Genomic DNA, 16,963 nt, shown 5'->3' on the forward strand with positions numbered 1-16,963 from the left:
ACAAATATTTATAAAGCTTTATATATGACTCTGTTGTATATACTCTAGGGATATAGAGGTTAAAAAAGACATTGTTCCTTACTTTCTGAGAGCTAATTCATTCAAGTTTGCTCATTGGTTTCCTTAATAATTGGACTCAAGCCCCACATTAAGACTTTCTGGCATTTATATTCTATGATTCTGAGACAGAACTTGAATAACAATACCATGGTGGCTCTGTTTCTTTGCTAAGTGCAATTTGTGTGTGTGTGTGTGTGTGTATACACACACACACATATATACACAAGTATATATATTTCAATTCCTCCTTTTATCAGTTATAAGGAGACGTGTACAGAAAGAAATAGAGACTGAATTTCCAGTCACTACCTACAGCTGCTATAACCAGCTGTTCCCACATATTTTCTTCATGGGACATTTTTCTGGAATGTAGATTAATACATGACACTTCACTGAGCCACTGTAAAAGAAAGCAGAATCAATGTGATTAATAGAAACTTCATGGAAAATATTGTCTTTTTTCTCTTCCTTTGAAAGGAGTTCAGTGACAATTCCAAACAATTCATATAGAAATTGGAGAAATAATTTTCAAGTCTTGAACATATTTCCGTTCCTCTAGTTGACAGGGACTAGCAATACTACGGTGAATTTTTTTGTGATTATTCATGAAATGCAGTCTCATAATGGTAAGAGCATCAGCTTTGAGGTCAGATTGTCAAGCACAGAGATAAATACAAATATACATAGATATAAATCCCAATTTCATCACTTACAAGCTGGGAGACTTTAACTGTTTTGACCTTCAGTTTCCTCATATGTAAAATGAAAATGATCATACCCATTTCCTAGTTACCAAATTAGATAAGACTTGGTATATAGCACTTGATTTAATTACAACCATTAAACTTATAATCATCCTTAGCTATTAAACATATATATACATATATACATATAGATTTGTGTGTGCAAGAAGAAAAAAATGAACTATCTTTTCAAAATACTAGCTCATTTTTATACAAGAAAAACTACTACTTCAGCTATTTTACATTAAATCACCACTTAGGAAATAAACTAGACAACACCTCCTAAATTCCTTTGTAGGCAGATCAATATTTAATACATGCCATTGAAATATTTTGCAGTTTAGTACTAAAACCACACCAAAATGGCAAACCAAATTACAAGTTTATTCTCAATACTTACAAGATGTCATACATAACAAAAGTTTGAATACATCTTTCCATGTACTTACTATTAAAATTATACTTTAGGTATTCTGACAGGAAAAATACACATATAATTTCTAAGTACCACTTCAAGTTACTAGCTCTAATTTTGCATCCCCTTTACCAGCACTTAAATTGCTGATTTTATAATCATGAATGTAGGAATAACAAGCAAATAATACATAACTTCAGAATTCAATATTTGTGAGCAAATCATTGAGGAAATATTTCAAGTCACCGGTCATGCTTCATTCACCATAAGTAGGTCAACAGAAGAGTAAATTAACTTACAATGAACAAGAACTTCCTTGGACTCCATGAAAATGCTGAGAAGAATGGGATGAACTTAGACTTTTACACATAAATGTCTGCTAGTCGTTGGTAGACTCCCTAGCTCTGTCCCTTGCTCATACCACCTCACCAAACATACAACCACAGACACTCCTTCCTAACAGCTGACTTTTAATCCTGTCTTTAGGTTTAAACAAGATCCTTTCAAACATATGTAGCATGTGACATGAAAGTCACCAAGAAGAAAAGTATTTTTAAAAATCATCTCCTAGTACAGGAATGCTCTATCTCCCTACATGTTCCTCAGAAAAAGCAGATTGGCTTAAGAGTGGAACGATAATTTGTTTTCACACTGGTTGCTACATTGAATATATTAAGACTACCCAAAACAATTCTCTTCTTTGAGCTGGCGGATGTGCACTCTAGGATATAACAAAAATGTCAAAGTCATTTGGGTACCACTAAAAATGAAACATTAATGTTATAAAGTCAACTATTATAATCAGGGTATGTTACTTCCAGGAAATTAATAAACACTATCTAATCCAGGCTCTCCCACAACCAAAAGCCTAGAGCCAGTGGATTAGCAATGATATTACAGAGATTCCAAAGACACTTCTGGCTGCTGTTTTTCTCTACAATATCATGTAAGATATGAAGGAGTTATCTTCACCTAACTCCCTAAAATGCTAAATGATGGTAGTAGTTTTTATAGAAAATAATTTCAATTCCAAAAATTCACTAGCTGTTTCTCTTTCTTTATATGCCACAAAATATCAAGTTTTCTTATTTACAAGGCTTATCACTTACAAATATTTGAGAATAATTACATAAAAGATGAACATTATTTCCTGTGACTATCTGTATAAAGAAAATATAAAAGCACTACGTTTGATTTTCCACAAAATATTGCCCGCAAAGTTTTTCCACACATAAGAACTCCTCACCTAAATATCACCAACAGCTAACATTCATTTGACACATAGCTACTGAACCTAGCTGTGCTAGACTCTAGAGATACAAAAAATGTAAGACATGCTCCTCTCTGAAAAAGTTCACAATATATATAGTGTTTATTCCAGTGCTATACAACAATGCTGCTGCATTGAAATTCTCCCTCAATATTCTCTTTTCAGATATCTCTGCATCAAAATGCATTCCATATCATTTCATTTCATTAAGGTAAATTCTGGTCAACTATATTGAATAAAAGAATATTTAAAAGTGAACATGGGCCGGGCGCAGTGGCTCATGCCTGTAATTACAGCACCTTGGGAGGCCGAGGCAGGAGGATCACCTGGAGGTTGGGTGTTTGAGACCAGCCTAACCGACATGGAGAAACCCTGTCTCTACTAAAGATACAAAAATTTACAGGGCATGGTGGCACATGCCTGCAATCCCAGCTACTCGGGAGGCTGAGGCAGGAGAATTGCTTGAACCCAGGAGGCAGAGGTTGTGGTGAGTCAAGATCGCACCATTGCACTGCAGCCTGGGCCACAAGAGCGAAACTGCATCTCAACAACAACAATAAAAAAAAAAGTGAACATGGAGGAGTGACAGAGAATCAGAGAAACATCATAACTAGTTAACTATGCATCAAATTGGATTTGCACACTGAAAGTCAGTTTATTTCTACAGAGGCTATTGAGGATAACCCAAAGAATGACACCACTTATAGGAGTCCAGAAATCTTACTAGACTGATCTAAACATTTAAGTCCTCCAGGTGTCTAATCAGGGAAGATCCCCTGAAGCAGCAACCACAAACTCAAAACTATAACAAGACCAAGGAGAAAATGTAAATAAGTAGCATCAGCTAGGAGTTACAGAAAAATCACATGAACTTTTTGGTTTATCTTCTATTTCCCAGAAAAACTTAGGTAAAAATGAATAATTCTCTACTATAAGAAAAGGAATGTTGAATGCAAATGCAAGCAACTTATACTCTGCTTCAGTATAAGAGATACCATCAGGAGTGCTAGCGACCGTAGTCTAATGAAGAGAGCACAGCCATGCACTTAAAGTATGCAGCAACCATTGCCATGTACAAAGTTGAGCCAAGCATTGTTATTAGACTTTCTGGCTTTTCAAGTGAAGCCAGAAATTCAGATTTTTGTGTGAAGTTTCCTAATATTTGTATGTTAGTTCAATGTTTAAAAGAATTGGTAGGTTCAAATGAATCAATCTGTATAACAGATCCAGCCTCTTCAACATGAATAAAGGGTATCTATGAAAAACTCACAGCTAACATCATACTTAATGGTGAAATACTGAAAGGTTTTCCCCTAAGATCAGGAACAATAAAAGAATGGCTGCGCTCTTCATTTCTTTCCAAAATTAGACTGGAGGTTTTAGCCAGGGCATTTAGGCAAGAAAAAGAAATCAAAGTCATCCAGACTGAAAAGGAAGAAATAAAATTATCTCTAGTTATAGGTGACATGATCTCATTTATAGAAAATCTTAAGGAATTCACACATAAAAAAGAAACTATTGGAAAAATAAATGAGTTCAACAAGGTTGTAGGATACAAGAATAATACACAAACATTAATTGTATTTTATATACTAGCAATGAACAGTCCAAAAATAAAATTTAGAAGACAGTTCCATTTGTAATTTTTTAAAAAAAATTATTAATAAGTTTAACAAAGGAAGAGCAAAGCTTGCACACTAAAAACTACAGAATGTTGAAATACAGTAAAGATATAGACATTCCATATTCATGAATTAGAAGGCAATATTGTTAAGATGGCAATACTCCCTAACTGATTTACAGATTCCACATGACCTTTATGAAAATCCCAGCTGAGTCTATGGCCATAACACCCTGAAAAAAAATATATCAGATGACTTTTTTCTAGACATTGACAAGCTGATCCTAAAATTCATATGGAAATGCATGGGATCCACAATAACCAAAACAATCTTGAAAAAGATGAACAAAGTTGGAGAACTCACACTTCCCTGTTTCAAAACTTACTTCAATAATCAAGACAGCATGATACTGACATAATAAAAGTCACACAGATTAACGGAGCAGAATTCAGAGTCCAGAATTAAACTCTTACATTTATGATAAGCTGATTTTCAACAATGGTTCCAAGACAATTCAATGTGAACGAATAATCTTTTCAACAAATGGTTTGGGGACAATTGAAAATTAATATGCAAATGAATTAATTTGAACCTTTATCTCATACTGTATGCAAAAATTAACACAAAATGGACTAACTACCCAAATTTAAGAGCTAAAACTATAAAACTCTTAGAAAATAATATTAAGTATAAACCTCATGACCTTAGGTGAGTCAACTATTTCTTAGATACGACATCAAAAGCATAAACAACCAAAAAATACAGACTTCATAAAACTTTGTGTTCCAAATGAAACTATGAATAAAATCAAAAGGCAGGGGGGTGGAGCAAGATGGCCGAATAGGAACAGCTCCAGTCTCCAACTCCCAGCGTGAGCGACACAGAAGACCGGTGATTTCTGCATTTTCAACTGAGGTACTGGGGTCATCTCACTAGGGAGTGCCGGACAATCGGTGCTGGTCAGCTGCAGCAGCCCGACCAGCGAGAGCTGAAGCAGGGCGAGGCATCGCCTCACCTGGGAAGCGCAAGGGGGAAGGGAATCCCTTTTCCTAGCCAGGGGAACTGAGACACACAACACCTGGAAAATCGGGTAACTCCCACCCCAATACTGCGCTTTAAGCAAACGGGCACACCAGGAGAATATATCCCACACCTGGCCGGAAGGGTCCCACACCCACGGAGCCTCCCTCATTGCTAACACAGCAGTCTGCGGCGATCTAACCGCAAGGCAGCAGCGAGGCTGGGGGAGGGGCGCCCGCCATTGCTGAGGCTTAAGTAGGTAAACAAAGCCGCTGGGAAGCTCGAACTGGGTGGAGCTCACAGCAGCTCAAGGAAACCTGCCTGTCTCTGTAGACTCCACCTCTGAGGACAGGGCACAGCTAAAAAACAACAGGGGAAGCAGCAGAGGCCTGTGCAGATGCGAACAACTCTGTCTGACAGCAATAAAAAATGATAAAGGGGATATCACCACGTACCCCACAGAAATACAAACTACCATCAGAGAATACTATAAACACCTCTACGCAAATCAACTAGAAAACCTAGAAGAAATGGATAATTTCCTGGACACTTACACTCTTCCAAGACTAAACCAGGAAGAAGTTGAATCCCTGAATAGACCAATAGCAGGCTCTGAAATTGAGGCAACAATTAATAGCCTACCCACCAAAAAAAGTCCAGGACCAGATGGATTCACAGCTGAATTCTACCAGAGGTACAAGGAGGAGCTGGTACCATTCCTTCTGAAACTATTCCAATCAATAGAAAAAGAGGGAATCCTCCCTAACTCATTTTATGAGGCCAACATCATCCTGATACCAAAGCCTGGCAGAGACACAACAAAAAAAGAGAATTTTAGACCAATATCCCTGATGAACATCAATGCAAAAATCCTCAACAAAATACTGGCAAACCGGATTCAGCAGCACATCAAAAAGCTTATCCACCATGATCAAGTGGGCTTCATCCCTGGGATGCAAGGCTGGTTCAACATTCGCAAATCAATAAACGGAATCCAGCATATAAACAGAACCAAAGACAAGAACCACATGATTATCTCAATAGATGCAGAAAAGGCTTTTGACAAAATTCAACAGCCCTTCATGGTAAAAACGCTCAATAAATTCGGTATTGATGGAACGTACCTCAAAATAATAAGACCTATTTATGACAAACCCACAGCTAATATCATACTGAATGGGCAAAAACTGGAAAAATTCCCTTTGAAAACTGGCACAAGACAGGGATGCCCTCTCTCACCACTCCTATTCAACATAGTGTTGGAAGTTCTGGCTAGGGCAATCAGGCAAGAGAAAGAAATAAAGGGTATTCAGTTAGGAAAAGAAGAAGTTAAATTGTCCCTGTTTGCAGATGACATGATTGTATATTTAGAAAACCCCATCGTCTCCGCCCAAAATCTCCTTAAGCTGATAAGCAACTTCAGCAAAGTCTCAGGATACAAAATTAATGTGCAAAAATCACAAGCATTCTTATACACCAGTAACAGACAAGCAGAGTGCCAAATCATGAATGAACTTCCATTCACAATTGCTTCAAAGAGAATAAAATACCTAGGAATCCAACTTACAAGGGATGTAAAGGACCTCTTCCAGGAGAACTACAAACCACTGCTCAGTGAAATCAAAGAGGACACAAACAAATGGAAGAACATACCATGCTCATGGATAGGAAGAATCAATATCGTGAAAATGGCCATACTGCCCAAGGTTATTTATAGATTCAATGCCATCCCCATCAAGCTACCAATGACTTTCTTCACAGAATTGGAAAAAACTGCTTTAAAGTTCATATGGAACCAAAAAAGAGCCCACATTGCCAAGACAATCCTAAGTCAAAAGGACAAAGCTGGAGGCGTCATGCTACCTGACTTCAAACTATACTACAAGGCTATAGTAACCAAAACAGCATGGTACTGGTACCAAAACAGAGATATAGATCTATGGAACAGAACAGAGTCCTCAGAAATAATACCACACATCTACAGCCATCTGATCTTTGACAAACCTGAGAGAAACAAGAAATGGGGAAAGGATTCCCTATTTAATAAATGGTGCTGGGAAAATTGGCTAGCCATAAGTAGAAAGCTGAAACTGGATCCTTTTCTTATTCCTTATACGAAGATTAATTCAAGATGGATTAGAGACTTAAATGTTAGACCTAATACCATAAAAACCCTAGAAGAAAATCTAGGTAGTACCATTCAGGACATAGGCATGGGCAAGGACTTCATGTCTAAAACACCAAAAGCAACGGCAACAAAAGCCAAAATTGACAAATGGGATCTAATTAAACTAAAGAGCTTCTGCACAGCAAAAGAAACTACCATCAGAGTGAACAGGCAACCTACAGAATGGGAGAACGTTTTTGCAATCTACTCATCTGACAAAGGGCTAATATCCAGAATCTACAAAGAACTCAAACAAATATACAAGAAAAAAACAACCCCATCAAAAAGTGGGGAAAGGATATGAACAGACATTTCTCAAAAGAAGACATTCATACAGCCAACAGACACATGAAAAAATGCTCATCATCACTCGCCATCAGAGAAATGCAAATCAAAACCACAATGAGATACCATCTCACACCAGTTAGAATGGCAATCATTAAAAAGTCAGGAAACAACAGGTGTTGGAGAGGATGTGGAGAGATAGGAACACTTTTACACTGTTGGTGGGATTGTAAACTAGTTCAACCATTATGGAAAACAGTATGGCGATTCCTCAAGGATCTAGAACTAGATGTACCATATGACCCAGCCATCCCACTACTGGGTATATACCCAAAGGATTATAAATCATGCTGCTATAAAGACACATGCACACGCATGTTTATTGCAGCACTATTCACAATAGCAAAGTCTTGGAATCAACCCAAATGTCCATCTGTGACAGACTGGATTAAGAAAATGTGGCACATATACACCATGGAGTACTATGCAGCCATAAAAAAGGATGAGTTTGCGTCCTTTGTAGGGACATGGATGCAGCTGGAAACCATCATTCTTAGCAAACTGTCACAAGAACAGAAAACCAAACACCGCATGTTCTCACTCATAGGTGGGAACTGAACAATGACATCACTTGGACTCGGGAAGGGGAACATCACACATCGGGGCCTATCATGGGGAGGGGGGAGGGAGGAGGGATTGCATTGGGAGTTATACCTGATATAAATGACGAATTGATGGGTACTGACGAGTTGATGGGTGCAGCACACCAACATGGCACAAGTATACATATGTAACAAACCTGCACGTTATGCACATGTACCCTAAAACTTAAAGTATAATAAAAAAAAAAAAAAAAAAGCTAGTTACTTATCTTGAGCACAGGCTTTAGAGTCATACTCACCTTGGTTCAAGTTTTATCTTCCCCATTTATAAATTGAGCTGAGGTAAGTTACTAAATATTTTTTGTTTATTTGTTTGTTTGTTTGAGACAGAGTCTCACTCTGTTTCTCAGGCTGGAATGCAGTTACATGATCTTGGCTCACTGCAACCTCCACCTCCCAGGTTGAAGTGATTCTTCTGCCTTAACCTCCCAAGTAGCTGGGACTACAAGTGTGTGCCACCATGCTGGGCTAAGTTTTGTATTTTTAGTAGAAACGGGCCTTCACCATGCTGGCCAGGCTGGTCTCAAACCCACCCCTGACCCTGAGTGATCCACTCACCTTGGCCTCCAAAAGTGCTGGGATTACAGGCCTGGGCCACCACACCTGGCCAAGTTACTAAATCTTAATCTCAATTTCCTTATTTGTAAGTTGAAGATTATAATATTTAGGTAATTGCATTCTCATCAGGATTAAATGATAAAAAAATAAAATTACATTCTTACCTCATAGTGGGAGCTCAGTACATGGGGATTTTCTTTGTGTTTATACTTTTTCCCTCTGTGCCCTGCCTCCTACTTACAGTGGCTTAATGACAACTAATTCTTTGAGGTCAGCAAATATGTTATACTTCCACAACTCTTTAGCCTTCTGACTCAATAATTAGTACAAAATTATCTACCTTATACAAGGACTATAAAAAAATCAATGTATCTGAGTCAGTGGCTCTCAAATAATATTTTAGCAGCAGAGCCTGATAGGGTTATTTTATGGAAGAAATGTGCTTGAATAGGAAATGAGGAGATAAGGGCTGTAGTCCAGGTCAAAGCATATATCACTGTGCTCCACAGTCAGCTCTTTGTGGAAGGGTGGAAGGAGCAGCTGATAGGTTTTTTTGTTTGTTTGTTTCTTTGTTTCTTTGTTTGTTTTGTTTTCCAAGGAGTAGGGAAGTTATTTCTTCCCAAGTTTTATAAACCTCTGTATAAGGATGAATAAATTGAAACTAGAATCAGAAAACACAAATGAATTATTTGTAGAGCAAGCCTATAAGTAGGGAAATTCCAATCTAATGATAATCATGAGAAATTCAAAGGGGATCAGATGTCTTATGCAATATCCAGCCAAGATTTAAGAAATAAATAAGTATTTTAGCCTGTTCACATCAGTACACTCCATATCTTTATTCCTAAAAATCTCACTTAGGCAAGCTATGCTAAGGCTGTGAAACTGATTAATTTAAAAGCTATTTTTCCTCCCTTGAGGCCAGAAGGAATTTTTGAATGATGCAAGAAAGAAAGAGAATAATAGAAACAACAGGTGCTCTGAACAGCTGGGGAGACAGAACTGAACTTTTCAAGATGATCTTAAGAACTACTAAATTGTTAAATCCTGTTGCAAAAGAGACAAAATAAACAATCCACCTCTAAAATAAAAATTTCCCTTTACTCCACCCCACACTCCCTGAAAACTGACATTACCCCACGATTAGCTGACGACTCTCTGAGATGTCAGAGTTCATCCTCGAAGAGAATGAGTCTTTTCACTGAACAATCATTTGTACATGTGTTTTTTTTAAGAAAAAAAAAAAACAGAGATTTAATTGGTTACTGAAATTTCATTTTTAAAATTCTTTGATCCACAGACTTGAATATGTCTTGGAGGAAATATGAAATTGTGGAAGAATCACAGACTTTGAAATCGAAAAAATCCGATTCTAACACTTTCTAGCTGTGTTATTTCAGGCTTGTAATAATAATGTCTACATACCACCTATTATTTTAACCACTTTCATATGTTAACTGATTTAACCCTTAGAATAATTCTCTATGTAGGTATTATTATTGATTCACTTTAAAGATGAGAAAACTGATGTTTGGTAAGATAAAATCGCTTGATCAAAGGTTCACAATTAATAAGTGACAGAACTAGGATTTGAATGTCGACACACTACCTCCAGAGACAACATTCCTATCTCATCACATTGACTTCTGATGTGCTTTTCTGATATTTTTTTCTGTGTTCTTTTTTCGACTGTAAAATAGGATGAATTCATAGGGCCATTTAAATACTAAATAAGATAATATATGTAAAGTACAGTTCCTTGCACATAGGTACATGACAAATAGATTTTTGTACGATAATTATTAACATAGATTATGCTATATGGTCTCAAATTAGCTCCTGCATGAATGGTGTGTACAGCGTGCTGTAGTGCAAGTTTTGTATCATAGTAATCCTGTTTCCACTTGGTTATACTCTTGCCAAGACTGACTGTATTAGATGAAATGTGAGGATCTTGTTCAACCAGAAACCCCATTGTATTTTCTCTTCATTAAATAATTATTGTATAGCCTTTAAAAGAAAGGAGCTTATCTTTTGATTTCTGTTTGTAGCTGCGCCTGCCACAGAGAAGATGTTTAATAAATGATAGTGAAAAAGAAATAAAAGGAAGGGAGAAAAGAAGTAAAATAGGAAAGAAAAAGAGAGGGTAAGACAATAGGAAGGCAACCAAAAAAAAGTTAAAATAAAGAATATCTTTTTTTTTTTTTTTAGATGGAGTTTTGCTCTTTTCACCCAGGCTGGAGTGCAATGGTGTGCTCTTGGCTCACTGCGGCTCCTGGGTTCAAGTGATTCTTCTGCCTCAGGCTACCTAGTAGCGTGGATTACAGGTGCACAACACCACACTCACATAATTTTTGCATTTTTACTAGAGACAGGGTTTCACCATGTTGGTCAGGCTGGTCTCAAACTGCTGACCTCAGGTGATCCACCTGCCTCAGCCTCCCAAAGTGCTGGGATTACAGGTGTTAGCCACCAGAATATCCTTTCTTAATGAAATATATTTTATCTTTGTGAAGAACATTCCAGTGTACATCAATTATTGCAAATTATACTCTACGATGTTTTTATAACATTTCATTGTCTTAATTTCAAGCAGTTGTTCCAGTAAAGTATAAGAGGCTATTTAGTCCATTCTACCTCAAGACTATTAACTTGTATGAAAAGCAGGTAATACTTTTAGACTAAAGGGAGTTCTCAATTTTTCCAAAAAATCAGTGTTCATTTTACCATTTAAATACAAGCCTTACTAGGGAGTTCTCAATTTAATTACACTCAACATGTAACATTTTCAAAGGTAAGTTCGAGGAAGGGCCACAGTATGGATCCTAGTCATGTCAGCTGACAAATGACCAGTCTATGTCTAGCAGCTGTGGATGGCGAATAATACAACTAACGTAGCTGTCAGTAAGTCAAATATTTTGTTTATGACCTCAATAATTGATCAATGAGTATCAGCTAATTTCTGACCACCATGTGCAAAAGGGCATCCTCTTACTTTCTGTCAAGCCAGTAATATTTGAAGAGGGACATATTACTCTGAGTCAATAAATCTAAAATGATAGGTATAAAATCTTTATCTTTAAAAGTGGAATATCTAGAGGGGAAAAAATGGCAGATAAGAAGGAGGCAGGACTAACTCACTAACTCGCAGCTCCTACTCAGAGGAACAGAGCAGCATGTGGAAACCCACGTTATAAAATTTTTTTCCAAGAACTACCACAGGAACAACCAGGAAAACTGAGAGAATCCACAGACCATTTGAAGGAGTTGGAATGCCACAGCAGAATCCAGGGGACAACTGAGGAACTGTAAGTCTGCTTGCTTTCTTAGCTGGGAGGCTTGCAGCCTGTGGCAAGTTCTCAGCCCTGCTCACCGGCTGCTGGAAATAAATTTGGTGCTGTTGGGAGTGTGAGGGCCACAGTGGGAGTGAAACTGGACTTTTGGGCTGCAGGTGGTATGGGAGCTGGTTGAGGCCTGTGGCTGCTAGCTTTTCCCCATTTCCCTGGTGACCTATGTGTCACAGCAGAGACAGCCATAATCCCCCTGAGAACATAATTCCATTGACCTGGGAACCACACCCCACCCCCAAAACAAAGCAAGCCCTTCTGAAGGAGAGTCTGAGCTCAGACATGCCTATTGTGTCCCCACCTGATGTCTTTCTCTACCTGCCCTGGCAGCCAAAGACAAAGGACATAATCTTTTGGGAGCTCTTTAGCCCTGCCCATGGCCTGAGAAACCTGAATACTTATCCAAAGGCTACCCTAGGAAAAGCTTGTGTCCTCCCTATATAATCACAGCTGATATGCTCTTGAAAGCACTACCTTCTGGCTGGAGGCCGAAGCACCACGAAACCAGAGCACTTAAAAAAGATACAACCAAGCGCTCATACAGAGCACACTTCACTCCCCTGCTAACTGCACCAGAGTAGGTGCTGGTATCCATAGCTGAGAGATCTGAAGACAGATCATATCACAGGACTCTTGCAGACACTCCCCAGTACCAGCCAGAAGCCTGGTAGCTCCGCTGGGTGGCTAGATCCAGAGGAGAAATAACAATCACTGCAGTTCAGCTCTCAGGAAGCCCCATCCCTAGGAGAAAGGGGACAGCACCACACCAAGGCAGCACCCCCATGGGACAAAAGAATCTGAACAGAAGCCCTTGAGTCCCAGATCTTCCTTTTGACAAAGTCTACCCATAAGAAGAAACCAAAAAAAAAAAAAAAAAAAACACTTCTGATAATATGACAAAACAAGGTTCTCTAATGTTCCCAAAAGATCACACTAGCTCACCAGCAATGGATCCAAACCAAGATGAAGTTACTGAATTGCCAAAATATAAAAATTAAGAAGGGCAATTACCAAGCCAATCAAGGAGGTACCAGAGAAAGGTGAAGTTCAAATAAAAGAAATTTTTAAAAATGATACAGGATATGAATGGAAAAATCTCCAGTGAAATACATAGTATAAATAAAAAACAATCAACTTCTGAAAATCAAGGACACACTTAGAGAAATACAAAATGCACTGAAAAGTCTCAGCAATAGAATTGAACAAGTAGAAGAAAGAACTTCAGAAGAATGAACCCAAAAGCACAGGCAATAAAAGCAAAAATAGACAAATGGGATTACATCAAACTAAAAATCTCCTGTACAGTAAAGGAAACAATTAACAGGGTAAAGAGACAACTTACAGATTGGAAGCCTGGGCAACATGGTGAAACCCCATCTCTACAAAAAGTACAAAACCTAGCCAAGCATAGTGACATGCACCTGTAGTCCCAGCTACTCAAGAAGTTATGGGAGGATTGCTTGACAAGGATTGAAAGACAAGGCTTTCAAATTAACCCAATCCAACAACAACAAAGAAAAAATACCATCAGAGTGAACAGGCAACCTACAGAATGGGAGAAAATTTTTGCAACCTACTCATCTGACAAAGGGCTAATATCCAGAATCTACAAAGAACTCAAACAAATATACAAGAAAAAAACAAACAACCCCATCAAAAAGTGGGCAAAGGATATGAACAGACATTTCTCAAAAGAAGACATCCATACAGCCAACAGACACATGAAAAAATGCTCATCATCACTCGCCATCAGAGAAATGCAAATCAAAACCACAATGAGATACCATCTCACACCAGTTAGAATGGCAATCATTAAGAAGTCAGGAAACAACAGGTGTTGGAGAGGATGTGGAGAAATAGGAACACTTTTACACTGTTGGTGGGATTGTAAACTAGTTCAACCATTATGGAAAACAGTATGGCAATTCCTCAAGGATCTAGAACTAGATGCACCATATGAGCCAGCCATCCCACTACTGGGTATATACCCAAAGGATTATAAATTACTCTACTACAAAGACACAAGCACACGTATGTTTAATGCGGCACTATTCACAATAGCAAAGACTTGGAATCAACCCAAATGTCCATCTGTGACAGACTGGATTAAGAAAATGTGGCACATATACACCATGGAATACTATGCAGCCATAAAAAAGGATGAGTTTGCATCCTTTGTAGGGACATGGATGCAGCTGGAAACCATCATTCTTAGCAAACTATCACAAGAAGAGAAAACCAAACACCGCATGTTCTCACTCATAGGTGGGAACTGAACAATGAGATCACTTGGACTCGGGAAGGGGAACATCACACACTGGGGCCTATCATGGGGAGGGGGGAGGAGGGAGGGATTGCATTGGGGAGTTATACATGATATAAACGTTATGCACATGTACCCTAGAACTTAAAGTCTAATAAAAAAATAAAAATAAAAAAATTTTTAAAAAAATGAACAAAGTCTCCAAGAAGTTTGGAATTATGTTAAACAACCAAACCTAAGAATAACTGATGCTCCCAAGGGAGAAGAGAAATCTAAAAGTTTGGAAAACGTATTTGAGGGAATATGTGAGGAAAACTTCCCTGGTCATGCTAGAGATCTAGACATTCAAATACAAGAAGCTAAAAGAACACCTAGGAATATAAGTGCAAAAAGAGTATCACATAGGCACATAGTCATCAGGTTATCTAAAGTCAAGACAAAGGAAAGAGTCTTAAGAGCTACAAGGCAAAAGCATCAAGTAAGCTATAAAGGAAACCCTATGAGATTAACAGTAGTTTTCTCAGCAGAAACTCCATCATCTAAAAGAAATTAGGGTCATATCTTTAGCCTCCATAAACAGCCAAGGATTTTGTATCCAGAGAAACTAAGCTTCATAAATGAAGGAAAGATACAGTCTTTTTCAGACAAACAATGCTGAGAGAATTCACCACTACCAAGCCAGCACTGTAAGAATTACTAAAAGGAGCTCTAAATCTTGAAACAAACCCTTGAAATACACCAAAATAGAATCTCCTTAAGGCATAAATCTCACAGGACCTATAAAGCAATAACACAATGAAAACAGTACTCAGGCAACAAATAGTATGATGAATAGAATAGTACCTCACATCCCAATACAAACGTTGAATGTAAATGACCTAAATGCTCTGTTTAAAAGATACAAAATGGCAGAATAATAAGAACTCACCAACCAAGTATCTGCTGTCTTCAAGAAACTCACCTGACACATAAGGTTCACATAAACTTAAGGTAAAGGGGTGGAAAAAGATATTCCATGCAAATGAACACCAAAAGGGAGCAGAAGTAGCTATTCTTATATCAGACAAAACACACTTTAAAGCAAAAGCAGATTAAAAAAAAAAAGGAGAGACATTATATAATGAGAAAAGGACTAGTCCAACAGGAAAATATTATAATTCTAAATATATATGCACCTAACATTGGCACTCCCAAATTTATAATACATTTACTACTAGACCTAAGAAATAAGACAGCAACACAATAATAGTGGGGACTTCATTATTCCACTGACAGCACAAGACAGGCTATCAAGAGAGAAAGTCAACAAAGAAAGAGTGAACTTAAATTATACCCTGGAACAAACAGACTTAACAGATATTTACAGAACATTCTACCCAACAACTGCAGAACAAATCTCAACAAATTTAAGAAAATCTAAATTACAGCAAGTACTCTCTCAGACTACAGTGGAAAAATACTGAAAATAAACACCAAAAGGAATCCTCAAAATCACGCAAATACATAAAAATTAAATAATATGCTCCTGAACAATCCTTGGGTCAAAAATGAAATCAAGATGGAAATTTTAAAATTCTTTGTACTAAACAATAATAGTAACAAAACCTATCAAAACCTCTGGGATATAACAAAAGCAGTGCTAAGAGGAAAGTTCACAGCATTAAATGCCTACATCAAAATGTCTGAAAGAGCCCAAATAGACAATCTAAGGTCACATCTCAAGGAACTAGACAAACAAGAACAAATCAAACCCACACCCAGAAGAAGAAAATAAATAACCAAGATCAGAGCAGAACTAAATGAAATTGAAACAAAAAACTGCAAAAGATAAATGAAACAAAAAGCTGGTTCTTTGAAAAGATAAATAAAAGTGATAGACCATTAGCAAGATTAACCAAGAAAAGAGAAGATCCGCATAAGTTCAATTAGAGACAAAACAGGAGATATTGCAATGGATACCACAGAAATACAAAAGATCACTCAAAGCTATTATGAACACATTTACATGCATAAACTAGAAAAGCTAGAGGACATGGATAAATTCCTGGAAGTATACAAATTCCTCCTAGATTAAACCAGGAAGAAATAGAAGCTCTGAACAGGCCAATAACAAGCAGCAAGATTAAAATGGTAATTTAAAAGTTGCCAACAACAACAAAAAGTCCAGGACCAGATGGACTCACAGCTGAATTATATCAGACATTCAAGGAATTGGTACCAATCCTACTGACACTATTCCAAAAGATAAAGAAGGAGGGAATCCTCCCTAAATCATTCTATGAAGCCAGTATCACTAACAGCAAAATCAGAAAAGGACATAACCAAAAAAGAAAACTACAGACCAATATCTCTGATGAACATAAATGCAGAAATCCTCAACAAAATACTAGCTAACAGAATCCAACAGCTTATCAAAAAGATCATTACACCATGATCAAGTGGGTTTCATACCAGAGATGCAGGGATGGTTTAACATCCACAAGTCAATAAATGTGATACACCACATAAACAGAACTAAAAACAAAAATCAGATGATCATCTTGATACAGAA

This window comes from Trachypithecus francoisi, unplaced genomic scaffold (genome assembly GCF_009764315.1).
Source record: "Trachypithecus francoisi isolate TF-2019V2 unplaced genomic scaffold, Tfra_2.0 Lachesis_group8, whole genome shotgun sequence".
NCBI lineage: Eukaryota > Metazoa > Chordata > Mammalia > Primates > Cercopithecidae > Trachypithecus > Trachypithecus francoisi.